Source organism: Gymnodraco acuticeps, unplaced genomic scaffold (genome assembly GCF_902827175.1).
Source record: "Gymnodraco acuticeps unplaced genomic scaffold, fGymAcu1.1, whole genome shotgun sequence".
NCBI classification, from domain to species: domain Eukaryota; kingdom Metazoa; phylum Chordata; class Actinopteri; order Perciformes; family Bathydraconidae; genus Gymnodraco; species Gymnodraco acuticeps.
This window is the reverse complement of record NW_022989899.1, coordinates 1,884,916-1,898,935: the sequence shown is the minus strand read 5'-3', so window position 1 is coordinate 1,898,935 and position 14,020 is coordinate 1,884,916. Positions and strand designations below refer to the sequence as shown.

The 14,020-nt window shown below is 40.3% G+C and overlaps 1 protein-coding gene across 2 annotated transcripts in view; it reads left to right on the top strand.

Annotated features, from left to right (window-relative positions):
* Window positions 1-5,851: 5,851 nt before the first annotated feature.
* The window catches only part of cuedc1b (CUE domain containing 1b), a 44,700-nt gene continuing 36,531 nt past the window's right edge, over window positions 5,852-14,020 (top strand). Inside the window, exon 1 of one of the 2 annotated variants that reach the window (XM_034206187.1) lies at window positions 5,852-5,953. The gene's annotated coding sequence lies outside the window, so the exon portion shown is untranslated. The remainder of the gene's footprint in view (window positions 5,954-14,020) is intronic. The other variant, XM_034206194.1, reaches the window with a different exon arrangement.

Sequence of the window (14,020 nt, the reverse complement as noted above, 5' to 3'; positions counted from 1 at the left end):
GTCCCCCATTTCCAATTCATCATATCATTTAAGACATATAAGACATATTTGACATACAGATGGCTTATTTACAATTTACATACAGGTGGTTTTTTACATACAGATTGCTTATTTACAATTTTCATTTTAGATTTCTTTCTAATACATCCTAACCGGACATTTAAGACATACCAAGTCTACAGATATACAGTTAGTAACAGAGTCTAAAATGCGAGTATATACATAGATGGGGGGGGAAGCTGTCCATTGTACGACAGGTTGAGATTTGTACCATTACCGGGGCCAGTTTTGCAATGCTCTCCCCCGAAGGTGCTCTTTAAGAGAGGTTTTGAAGGTAAGTATAGTTTTACTTTCCTTTACAGTTGTGGAAGAGCGTTCCACCTTGATGTGGCATAATTGCGAAACGTGTATTCCCCCTTTTTTGTGCCAAATCTGGGTTTCACATGATTTGTGGAGCTCCCTCTGGTGTTATGATCATGGTATTCCTTGACCTTTGGGAAGAATTTTGACATGTACATGGGTACCATAGAGGTGTAGTGGATCTTGTAGACCAGGCCCATTGCAAGTAGCTGTACTCTGTCGTCTACTCTAAGCCATCCTAGGTTGTCAAAGTGGGCAGAGGTGAGGTGGGTTCTAGATGAAAGGTCAAGCAGTAGTCTGACCAGTTTATTTTGCGATGTTTGAAGTTTTATTTTTAGAGCCTTGGAGGTGCTATGGTACCATGACGTGCAAGCATAGTCATAGTACCCTTGAATGAGTGCTCCTGCCAGAGTTTTTCAGGGTGTTTTTGTTTACCAGAGAGGAGATCCGGTATAGGAATCTAGTTCTTTGATTGACTTTTTTTATTACATTGGATGCCATTTTGTCACAGGAGAGGTTTGCCTCAAGAATAGATCCTAGGTATGTAATTTCCTTCTTACTTGTGACAATAATGTCACCCACTGCAACTGAGAAGTCGTCGGATTTGCTGAGATTATGTTTCGAACCGAAGAGAATGGACTCTGTTTTACCCAGGTGTAATGATAATTTATTATCGGCGAGCCAGGTGCAGATTCTGCCGAGCTCGGAGCTGAGGGTTTTTTTCAACCTGCAACCTGTTCCTGTCAGAGACCAGCAGGGCTGAGTCGTCCGCGAACAGGAACAAAGTTGCAGTCACATGCTGATGACATGTCATTTACATAAATTAGGAACAGAGTAACGGACCTAATATGCTTCCTTGTGGAACACCACAGCTCACTGGGAGGGGGGGGGGGGGGGGCAGAGTACCGTTTACCTCCACCATCTGTTCTCTCCCCTCCAGGTAGGATTGCATCCAGCTCACCGATAGTTTATGAAGAATGAGAGGTAGAGGTAGAGCTGGAGGGAGAGGACGTGGACAAAGAAGAATACTCTCTAATGAAATGTTATCAACCATGGTTTGACGATGAGAGAGGCTGGACAGAGGGTTCAGCCTAATCTAAGCCGATTTACTGTTGCCTCTGTAATCCGGACATTTATGGCGTGTTTCCACTGCAGCGGGTAGCTCGCTTTAAGCATGCCGAGCCGTGCGGGGCCCGTTTTTCGTTGCGTTTCCACTTGGCCTAGTCTTGGCCCGGGGCTACTTTTTCACCTTTTTTCTGGCCCGACTAAATCGTGGTTCTAGGGCCAGGAACAACCAGGCTGAGTCGGGCTGAGTATGCTAAACTAGAGAGAGAATCGCTGGCAGGGGGCTACAACTACAACAAGATGAACATATTTGACCGTGATTTAATTGCAATACACGTTTCAAAATGATGCCGAAGTAACAACATACTGATACCGGTTAGTAAAAACCATGAATTAATGCTTTGACAAGTATGCAGACAGACGGCAGGCGAAAAACCCTTTTAAAATGCGTGCTTTCTAAATGGAGCTTGGCTTGGCACAGCCTCACAATGTCAGGAACTTTTCATCAACAGATTGCTTTGGTCTGGTTTTACTCTTCACTGATTGGTTACAGACACTATGAACTCAGTGGCTATGGAAATCAGAAGGAGGGGCTCATTATCATATTAAAAAACGCCCGTTTTTTACGCGCGAAAAACGGGCGAAATAAACGTGCGAATAGTGGCATTTTAGGCTTTCCATAGTTCCACTTGATAACCCGTGTTGTAGGACTGCTTAGCGAGGGCGCGTATGTTTTGGATTAGGCCAACCGGCTAACTCAAACATATCCAGGTTAGGTTGAACCGGCTTCGTAGTACAGGCCTCTGAGAGCTGCGGAGTTTCATTCAGACTATTTCTTTTTTAAACGGTCTAATTTGATCATTGCACAACAATGAACTCAATGTGTGATTGTTATAGCAGTATTAAACAGTAATAATACAGTAAACTATTAACAATAATATTATAGTAAATATTCTTGTTTGCCCGTGGTGAGATGACGAGGCTCCATTCAAAATAAACCTCTTTTTAGTGAATTACTGAGTTTAGGCAAGTTAATAAAGTTGACTACAGCAAATTAATATTTGTTAGTGCTTTCATGTCAATTTGGCGAACATAAACATAAATGATCGTGAAGATGATGATTAAATTATGATTACAAATCGGTAGTGAGAGCCATGCTGCCTTTCCTCCCGTCGGATGTGATACAAAAACAAACCGATTATTTTTGTAGTTGTAAACTCACGTGGATTAAACCACATTTATTTCGTTAAATAGAAACGAAATAGGATTTTTTTTAAATGATTAAAGAATATGATTATATCCGTGACCAGCTTTTATGGAGAAAATAAGTTATATAATTATTAACCAGAGGCATGTTTCTCACTATTTTATGCATAGAAACAACAGGCTACTGTGTGTGTGAGGAATCAGCTGTTTATTATGAGTTCCCCTGAGAGCTGCCGTTTTCATTCAGACTATTTTTTTAAAAACAGTCTGATTTTAACATTGCACAACAATGAACTCAATGTGTGATTGTTATAGCAGTAATATTAAACACTAATAATACAGTAAACTATTAACATTGTACATATTCTTGTTTGCCCGTGGGGAGATGACGAGGCTCCATTAAAAATAAATAAATGTTTAGTGAATTACTGAGTTTAGGCACGTTAATACAGTTTTAATGAAGTTGACTACGGCACATTCATGATTGTTAGTGCGTTGTCAATTCGGCGAACATATGATGGGTTAGGCTAGGTTTTTTCTACAGGAACAAGTCCTGTTTCTCGCTTGAAGCCAGGAAAAGGCTAGTCACTGTGACCTTTTTACCTGTGCTGGACTATGGTGATTTGATGTATATGAATGCACCTGCCAATTGCCTGGTCAAGTTAGATGCTGCGTATCACAGCGCACTGAGATTTGTGACAAACTGTAAAGCATTAACCCATCACTGTACCCTGTATGCAAGGGCTGGTTTGCTTTCACTAACTGTACGGAGGCTCAGTCACAGGTACATTTTTATATACAAAGCCATGTTAGGGAAACTTCCATCTTATATCTGCTCCCTGATCTCACGGAAAATTGTAAGTGGCTACTGCCTGAGATCGAATGCTGTGGTTTTATTAAATGTGCCAACTGCTAGGACTGTCTTAGGGAAGACAGCTTTTAGATGCGCAGCTCCTCTGTCTTGGAATAGTCTGCAAATTAAATGGAAACTGAACAATCTGGTGCCACTAAATGTTTTTAAAGCTCGGTTGGATGCTACTCAATCGGAAGCTATTGGTACCTGTTTATGTGGATAATTATGTAAATGATGCTGAATGATGTCCTTTTGTTGTTCTATTTATGTTTTTATGTCTCATGTGGAACTACTTGAGCAGGTCTCCCTTGAAAAAGAGATCAATGATCTCAATGGGATTTATCTGTATAAATAAAGGTTTGAAATGAAATGAAATGAATGAATGCTTTGACAAGTCTGCAGACAGACGGCAGGCAAAAAACCTTTTAAAATGTGTGTTTTCTAAATGGAGATCAGCTAAGCTAACGCAGTATCCGAACCGTTCACACTCACAACAACGGCCTACAGACATAAATAAACCAGCGACTGTATTCGCCATGACACAGACAGTCTGTGGTTTGTAATACTACAGCTACTAAACTGTAATGGAAACGCAGCATAAAGTGAGCCTGGCCTAACAAGGCCTAACTATACCGTACTAAGCCGAGCGAGGCCTGCAATGGCAATGCGCCATAAGTGCTGGGAACTAAGTGCTGGGAACTAAGTACGGCAAAGTACTTGGTGTGAAAGCGGATATTGTCACCCGGTAAATTAATCTATATGTGCATTATGCGGACGACACACTACTGTATTGCTGCATTTCTCTCTGTTTGTCAAGCTGGCATTGTTTTTCCTACAAACTGTAAACATGTATGGCGTATTTCACAAATGACTGTTAACACTGCTATTACTGGAATATTCTCAATAAAATAACTAAGTTAAAGAATAAGTCTTTACAATAATTTGTTTTACCGTTGGGGGTTATGTAGCTAGATTATCAGTGACTTGACCTTGGCTAATTAAGCAATAGCTCACGACAGGCCGTGGTATATGCTCATTATATCACAGCTAAGGGGCGTGGCGACAACCCCCTTAGCTGTGATATAATGAGCATATATCACGGCCTGAAGTGAGCTATTGCTTTTATAAAACGGTTACCAAGTGTGGCAATATGAAAGAAAAATACACACTCTAATTTAAATAGTTTTTATTAGTAAATAATGATGTTCAAAATAAAATAGTCCCTCCGTTGCCTTCTGCACGAAACATAGTGCGAGGTGGTTGCTATGCAACAACACTAACAGCTAGCGAACATATTAGACAGAGAGCGTTGATCCATTATTTGGCTATTTATTTACATTCATTTGTATGTTGCCGTTTATTGTGCAGCCACTGAAAAACTGTCCAGCATCAGTAGAATGGCTTACGAGGTTACTTGTATAGGTTGAGGTTGTTCTGGGCTGTTGCTTGGCGTGGTCAGAATATTGCTCCACTTTCTCCGGTCCCCGAGATTTGGCTGCCAGTAGCTCTGGAGAGAGCTTTCGCACCTGTGGCCACTAACGGTCATAATTTCTCTGCTTTGTTTCAAGACCCTCATCAGAAAGCTTTTGAATGGTGGTACTTTTCGAGTTGGTCTACCTGCTCTTCACGTAGCTCTGCATTTTGTCGTTTAGGTGCTTTTTTTTCTTTCTGGAGATAGGCACTCCTCAATCCACTCCTCCATAGTAAGACCCCCCCGGAGGTCGAAGTTAATCTTAAATGTTTCCATCTTATGCTTTGTAAGTTTGTTTCGTAACGGAAGAAATGGAAATATATAAAACTGACAAGTCAAATCAAGCAATCTGATTGGTCGATAGTGTTTTTGCGGACCTCTTTGATTACAGATTTGAAAACATTGTTGCTTGCTTTAAAAGTAGCTCAATTCATGATGTCAAACATTGGAAAGTATCTAGATATCCCTGCCATAATGCCAAAGGAACTGCACACTGAATATGTTTTGCCGTTTGATGTCTATGTTTGGACCGCTGCGTAAAAACGAGGGTTTCTGCCCCGTTACTTCTCCGCTGCTTTCTTGTTCCAGTTTGAAAACGGTATACTGTTTTACTCAGACGCGGAGGGATACTGACTTGTTGTGAAAAGTAATTTACAATTCTACCCGTGGTATACGCTCAGTATATCACGGCTAAGAACCAATCAGATTGCTTGATTTGACTTGTCCGTTTTATAATCTTTAATATAAAGTGTGTTTATGTACATATATCTTTGATGGGTTATAACTGTTTTAAAATCCTGATTAAAACATGACATATCATCAAGAGAAAGACAAGTATATAAACCAGATTTGAATATTTTATTTTATTTTGAAGGTGTTAGTGTGTTGAGGCTGCGCTGACACTTCCGGCCAGCTGAGTGCAATGCTAATGTGCTGCTAACAGTACAATGCTAACAGCCCCGACGCTGTGGATACCTTTTCTGCGCCGCAGCCAGTGAGTAAGTTAACATCACACACTGCTTTAACTAACGTTACCACCTCTACTGCCAATGTGTTGCCTTATGTAGCTTCCCCTCTCCTCGCTGTAAACACGACCAAGTGTCGTTTTCGACAGTAACGGGAACTGAACATTAGGGTACTGTACGTGGATTCAGTGACATATTTAGACACCGTTAATCTGGTACAGCTAACAGAGCCGAGGCCGAGGTAGATGACAACGTGTGTGTGTGTGTGTGTGTGTGTGTGTGTGTGTGTGTGTGTGTGTGTGTGTGTGTGTGTGTGTGGGGGTGTGTGTGTGTGTGTGTGTGTGTGTGTGTGTGTGTGTGTGTGTGTGTGTGTGTGTGTTGTGTGTGTGTGTGTGTGTGTGTGTGTGTGTGTGTGGTGTGTGTGTGTGTGTGTGTGTGTGTGTGTGTGTGTGTGTGTGTGTGTGTGTGTGTGTGTGTGTGTGTGTGTGTGTGTGTGTGTGTGTGTGTGTGTGTGTGTGTGTGTGTACGGAGGACCTTATGTGTCTGTTTGTGATTAGTTAGCATCGTAGCTAATCCTTGTTTCACTACATTTCCTAGCTAACATCACCTATTGTTACATTACTTCAACCCTATGGGGTTTAAATCGATGTTGTTAGGAAAACTGGCGTAATCGGTTTGTATGGAGCAATTGTTGATATGTTTTTAAACTGCTGATGTAGCGTTAGCCTGTTAGCAGCGACCTGCTATGTCCACGATAAGAGCACATGCATAGAGTATGAAGGCTACATAACAAAGTGGTATAAAGGGGGTCCCGCATGTCCACACATACAGGATCATAATGAAACACGAGTTCTCAGCTGTTACAAACCATATGGGATACTTTACAGCATAAGACCAATCCATGAGAGACAAAGCACTTCTCATGTGATAGGGACTGTATTGACCTCTTCTACAAGCCTCCTCCACTTCTTCTATTGTGGACACCTTGGTCTTTATTTTGATTATTTGTTACAGAAGTAGTAGCCACTAGTTTGTCACACTGTTGTTCTCAAAATGCTGGATTTTTGTATTGCCCTTTTGTTATCAAAATAAATTTGATTACTATAATAAAGCTATAAAAGTGCCAATTCCCAAACCAAATGACAAGTGTAACAGCAGTGTGTATCTACAGTTTGACCATGGAGCGTCCTCTGTGAATGGCATGTCCTCTGTCAGGGCTGACATGGGCGCGGTGTGTGAGAGTCAGTTGTTTTGAGTCTTAATGGGACAGTTTGGAGGACGGATCTGTCTCTGGGCTTCACAGACATACTGATACCAATATTGCTATTCAACAGCTACAATAATCATAACAGTATTTTCTTGCCTTAATTATAAACTCACTTGTCTGATATCGATGCCCTGAATTTGTCCATTTAAAGTTGTATATATGTATATAATTTTTTTTTTGCTGTTATTTATTCCCTAAAAACAAAATCATCTTCATTATGTTCAATGATATTGAACTGTTTGCTATTTAAAGACCTAAAGTCACGTGACACTCAAGTGGCGACTCTCTAAACATTCTGTGGTCTGCAGGTTTTGTACGAGTTCGCTTGGAAACTCGACTGAGGTTGTTCTAAAAAAAGGACCAGGTACTATCCTGTAGTGTAGTGGATAAAAAAAGAGCGGAGCGAATGAGTCCATTAGAGCTATTACCATGCAGTGGAAACGCGATTCTCGTCCCAGAACATCTTCAAGAGTAGACGATATGAAAACATTTCAATTTCCCATTTGTTTAATCAGTCTCACTCCTTTTAGTCTTTATTTGCAATTAGTCAAAAGACCAATGCCTTTACACACGCAGTAATAGGCTATGTGTTATCATAGTGAAATGTGAAGGAACATTTAACAAATGCATTTGAATTGCTTACAAGCATTTACCTCAAATGTAATTGTATCAGTACAAATGTATCCCAAGTCTTTATTAAGCCTTCATTTCGAGCCTTTGTTGTAAGAGCATGGAACATCTGCCTCCCCTGCAGCAGGATATGATCCCTTTTGTCATTTACATCATGTGCAGCTATAGGAGTTAAGGGCCACGGACACTGCATTTGTCCATACTAATCCAGCTATTCCGATGTGTGTGTAACCTAAAGTGCTATGTCAAAATATAGCCAAACAAAGCCTTGAAGAGCTCTGTAAGTGTTCTGGCACTACGTATACTGCTACATCACCAGGCTGAATGTTGATGTAGACATTGCCTTCTTTGCCATTGTATTGAATCCACCAATGCAGAGCCCTCCCGTCCTAGGCCAGGGAGGATGCTTGCTTTCCATAGAGTGGTGCAGGAATGAGTCCTAAAACCCGGAAATGAGTTATAGTGTTTTTAACAGGTAATCTTTTGGTTAGATTTCTGAATTATGGTTTGCGGTTAACACAAGCTTAAGTGATAAGATGTTGTTCTGCGACATCAAATATGTCGGTAAATATCACAAGTGACTAAATGAGAATACTAAACGTCATCACGCTCAACGCGAGTCCGCCTTTAGCTTAGTGATGGGCAGCTAAGTGACTGGTGTAGTTTGTTTTTAGCGTCACGTTAGCTTTTTACTTCTGGAGATTGCATTTATACTTCAAAAATCACGAGTAGTGTAAATATGTGTAGATTATCCTGCTGAATAAAACGTGCAAGTGTCATAAGCGCCTGTTTGTCATAATCCTTATTTTCTGCTATGTTTTAAAATCCAATGGCAAAATCCCATTGCATTAAGTCAGTGGTTCTCAAACATTTTCCGTCAGGAAAAAAACAAAAACACAAATAGTCACGTAATGGGTTAACATTTATTAAAATACATCAATATGAACGTGAGCATTCCTTTAAAGAAATCACTTTGCTAGAACAGTGATAATAAAACAATTCTCCATAAATCTGTGTGCTCAAAAAAATAAATACATAATACAATTGTGCAATCCTTTGCTAGAACAATAAATTATAATACTTTGCCACTTTGCAATCTGTGCAAAAAAATGAAAAGAAAGAAAATGCTGATATTTGGCAAAAAAGTGTCTTCTTATCACAGCATTAGTGGCTGCAATGAGCCTGCTTTGCACTGCACATTTCTTCAAAACGGGGTTTCAGGCTCAGTGGCGGCGCCAGAGATTTTCTTTTGGGGGTGCTGTGGGGTAGCTTGACGTTTCTAATGCCCCTTTCACAACAACGCGGTTCCAGGGCCGGTTCGGAGCTGGAGCTTGAAAAGCACCATTTTTTCCTGTTCACACCACAGCGGAGCCGCCTCTAAGCTCCGGAATCCGGTTTGTTTCAGGCACCAAAAAGTTGTCGGTCTAGAAAGCTAGCACCGCATACGTCACGCTTACGTCAGAGGCGGGGGCAGGGGCATCAGTTTTAATGTTATACCATAGTAATTAATGCTGCAAAGCTGGGTATTTTGAGCTTGGCACATGCAGAGGCTAACAACAGCTAGCTCTAACGCCATCGAATAGGACGTATATTTACCTTCTTTCTCCTACGGAATCGTCGTTGAAGTTGATGATGATTGTAAAGAACATTTGAATGTAGCATGTAACGACTGTAAAGTTGGTAGCAAAGTCTTCCCATTTCTTCCATTTTGTTTCGACAGAGCAAAACCAAAACGAGTAGCGCTTCAATACAATCTGCCATTGTTGTTGTCGATGTGAGGGGGTTCCGCGCGGTTTGGCTTTATGAAGCAGGCATGCAAACGGTTACGTCATGACGCAAACGATGACGCAATGACGCAGCACCAGTCGGACTCTGAGCGGTGTGAACAGAGCGGGAGCTGAACCGAAGAACTGGTTCCGAGCCTTTCACACCAAAAGCCTTGGTGTGAAAGGGGCAATAGAGGGTGAAGGCTAACATATAGGGTTTCCCATTAATGTACCGGTCGCTACAGTTGCATTTTCTACTGCAACACTCCCCACGCACATACACAGTGTATGACGCTGACGTCATTGTTTTATCAGAAACATGGCTAAACAAATCTATTTTGGCCTCTGACATTGCCTTAAATGGTTTTTAATGTGTATCGTACCGACCGGCCTAATAAAGGTGGTGGCGTTGCCATTCATGTTAAGAATAAGTTCAGTGTAACCACATTAGTTTCCAAATCGATCAGTAAGCAATTTGAATTTTTAGCCATAAATATAGAAGTGGCAAAGGGTCAACAGGTCATGGTGGTGGGCTGTTACAGACCCCCCCTCAGCTGTCAAAGACTCCTTGTCTTCACTAGCAAATATTTTATCACAACTAGACTACAAGGAAATAGTGCTACTTGGACATTTTAACTGGGACTGGTTAACTGCAGTGTCAGAGGATTTTAAAAACCTTTGTATCTCTTTAAATGTTACTCAGATTGTGGACAGTCCTACTCGCCCTAACATTAAGTCCCCTAATAAATCCTCCCTAATTGATCTCATTTTAACTAATGTTCCCCATAAATATTCATCTGTGGGAGTATTTGCAAATGATCTGAGTGATCACTGTGTTGTAGCCACAATTAGGGACACTAAAGTCCAAAAGGTTAAACCTCGCATTATCATTAAGAGAGACAAAAAACATTTTGTGGAGCAGGGTTTTGTGCATGATCGGTTTGATTTTGATTGGGGTAAAATCGATCTGTGTGCTGATGTAGAAACCGCATGGTCTTATTTTTATCTTGGTTTTATGGAGATCATTGATAGACATGCACCCCTGCGTAAATTTAGAGTAAAGGGACGAGACAATTCTTGGTTTTCTGCTGAGCTGTCTAGTCTCCTATCATGAGAGAAACAAGGCCTGGGACAAAGGCTAGGAAATCAGGCTCAGAGGTAGAATGGCTGCGTTTTAGGCAGCTAAGAAATAGCTTCACATTCACATATCAAAAGTGCTAAATCAAAGTATTATCTGTCAGAAACCACAAAGAATCTGAATAATCCTGGAAAATGTTGGAAAGCCATTAAATCGTTATCCACCGGCTGATATCCGTAATGAGCTACCTCCGTGCATTACCACAGCATCTGGCACTTATATCGGACAGGGCTACTATGCTAAATTGCTTTAATGAGCATTTTGTGTCCTGTGGTTCTCTATTTGATTCTGTCACTAACTCTGCTTCTGTGAACACTACAGTATGTGAGTCTGAAAAACGTGTGTTGGAAAACCCTTTTAGTTTTACCCCTTTACTGTTGATGTTGTTCGTGAAGCTTTAACCAAGTTAGATCCTAAGAAACCGGCTGGCCCGGACAACGTAGAACCTTTCTTTTTAAAGATAGCTGCAGATTTTAATGCTCCACCTCTCACTACTCTTTTTAACCTCTCCCTCAGCACTAACACAATTCCAAAATTGTGGAAGTCAGCGTATGTCCTGCCTTTGCTAAAAGGAGGGGAGGCCACCTTATTAAATAACTATAGGCCAATCTCTAAGTTGTCAGTTCTGGCTAAGGTGCTTCGAACGCCTTAGTGAGTGAACAGGTAAAGGTGTTTTTATGTACAAATGACATCCTGTCTAAACATCAGTCAGGCTTCAGAAAACAACATAGCACCATCACTGCCACAATGAAAGTGGTGAATGATGTGGCGAGTATTTTAGATAATAAGCAGAGTTGTGCAGCTCTATTTATTGACCTGTCAAAAGCGTTTGATACTGTCGATCATCACATTTTAAAGCAGAGGCTAGCCAGTATAGGCATGTCCAGCCATGCAGTGGGGTGGTTTGAAAACTACCTCTCTGAAAGGTCCCAATGTGTTCACTTTGATGGGCTGTCTTCTGAGTGGTTAAACATTGCTAATGGTGTTCCTCAAGGTTCTGTTTTAGGTCCACTTTTATTCTCCATCTACATCAACAGTTTAGGTGAAAATGTGGATGAAGCTACTTTACATTTTTATGCGGATGATACCGTGATGTACTGTGCAGGTCCCTCGATTAAGGAGGCTGGTGTTAAATTACAGGCTGTTTTTAACATTATTCAGACTCAGCTCTCTGAACTAAAGCTTCTTTTAAATGTTGAGAAAACCAAGGTAATGCTCTTTTCTAAAGCTAAAAAGACACCAGAGCCTGTTTTAGATATTGTAACTACGCAAAGAATAAAACTTGAAGTGGTTACCTGTTACAAATACCTTGGTATCTGGCTTGATGATTGTCTCAATTTTAAACTTCATGTCAATAACCTGCTTAAAAAGCTGAGGGTTAGGCTAGGTTTCTTCTACAGGAACAAGTCCTGTTTCTCGCTTGAAGCCAGGAAAAGGCTAGTCACTGTGACCTTTTTACCTGTGCTGGACTATGGTGATTTGATGTATATGAATGCACCTGCCAATTGCCTGGTCAAGTTAGATGCTGCGTATCACAGCGCACTGAGATGTGTGACAAACTGTAAAGCATTAACCCATCACTGTACCCTGTATGCAAGGGCTGGTTTGCTTTCACTAACTGTACGGAGGCTCAGTCACTGGTACATTTTTATATACAAAGCCATGTTAGGGAAATGTCCATCTTATATCTGCTCCCTGATCTCACGGAAAATTGTAAGTGGCTACTGTCTGAGATCGAATGCTGTGGTTTTATTAAATGTGCCAACTGCTAGGACTGTCTTAGGGAAGACAGCTTTTAGATGCGCAGCTCCTCTGTCTTGGAATAGTCTGCATATTAAATGGAAACTGAACAATCTGGTGCCACTAAATGTTTTTAAAGCTCGGTTGGATGCTACTCAATCGGAAGCTATTGGTACCTGTTCATGTGGATAATTATGTAAATGATGCTGTATGATGTCCTTTTGTTGTTCTATTTATGTTTTTATGTTTCATGTGGAACTACTTGAGCAGGTCTCCCTTGAAAAAGAGATCAATAATCTCAATGGGATTTATCTGTCTAAATAAAGGTTTGAAATGAAATGAAAATCCGCGACTGTTACAATGAAGGCTCGATAATCAGCTCACGGTATATAGGTGTAAGCAGGGGTAAAGTGCTATGTTTATAAGTGGAGAGGATTTTTTTAAAAATATTTAAGTTAAATGCATCAATCTGGTGCTCTTTGAGAGCAAAATGAAGAGATCTATGGATACATCACTCAACACCCATATGAAACAGAACTGTAAGCAGATTTACTTTTTCTTTATGGATATTTTACAAATCACTCCCCTTTTAAACTGTATTCTTGTTTACTGTCATATAGTATTTCATAACTTTTTCATTTGTTCTCTTATTTTTTATACCTATAATGATCATAAACGTGTGCCTCGGAAATAATTGTTTACATTAATCGTGACTAAACCGTTTCAGACCCACTGAGATAACTAATATCAGTGGGTAATCTAAAGGCAAGGCAAGGCAAGTTTATTTATATAGCACTTTTCAACACAAGGCAATTCAAAGTGCTTTACAAAAAATGAAAGACATTAAGAAAAAGGCATTTAAAATCAGTCATTAAAAGAAAAGCTAATAAAATAAACATTAAAAGAAAAAATACATGGATAAAAGTTTCAGTGCAGTCTAAGATATGAATAGTTCAATTAAACATTAAAAGAAAAAGTACATGGATAAAAGTTACAGTGCAGTCTAAGATGTGAATAGTTCAATTAAACATTAAAAGAAAAAGTACATGGATAAAAATTACAGTGCAGTCAATTAAACATTAAAGAAAAAAAGTACATGGATAAAAGTTACAGTGCAGTCTAAGATGTGAATAGTTCAATTAAAAGCAGCGACAAAAAGAAAAGTCTTCAGCCTGGATTTAAAAGTAGTCAGAGTTGCAGCGGACCTGCAGGTTTCTGGGAGTTTGTTCCAGATATTTGGAGCATAATAACTGAATGCTGCTTCTCCATGTTTAGTTCTGACTCTGGGGACAGAAAGCTGACCAGTCCCTGAAGACCTGAGAGATCTGGATGGTTCATAATTTAGCAGGAGGTCAGAAATGTATTTTGGGCCTAAACCATTCAAAGCTTTATAAACCAGCAGCAGTATTTTGAAATCTATTCTTTGACACACAGGAAGCCAGTGTAAAGACTTCAGAACAGGAGTGATGTGATCCACTTTCTTAGTGTTAGTGAGGACTCGAGCAGCGGCGTTCTGAATCAGCTGCAGCTTCCTAATAGATTTTTTAGTGAGACCTGTG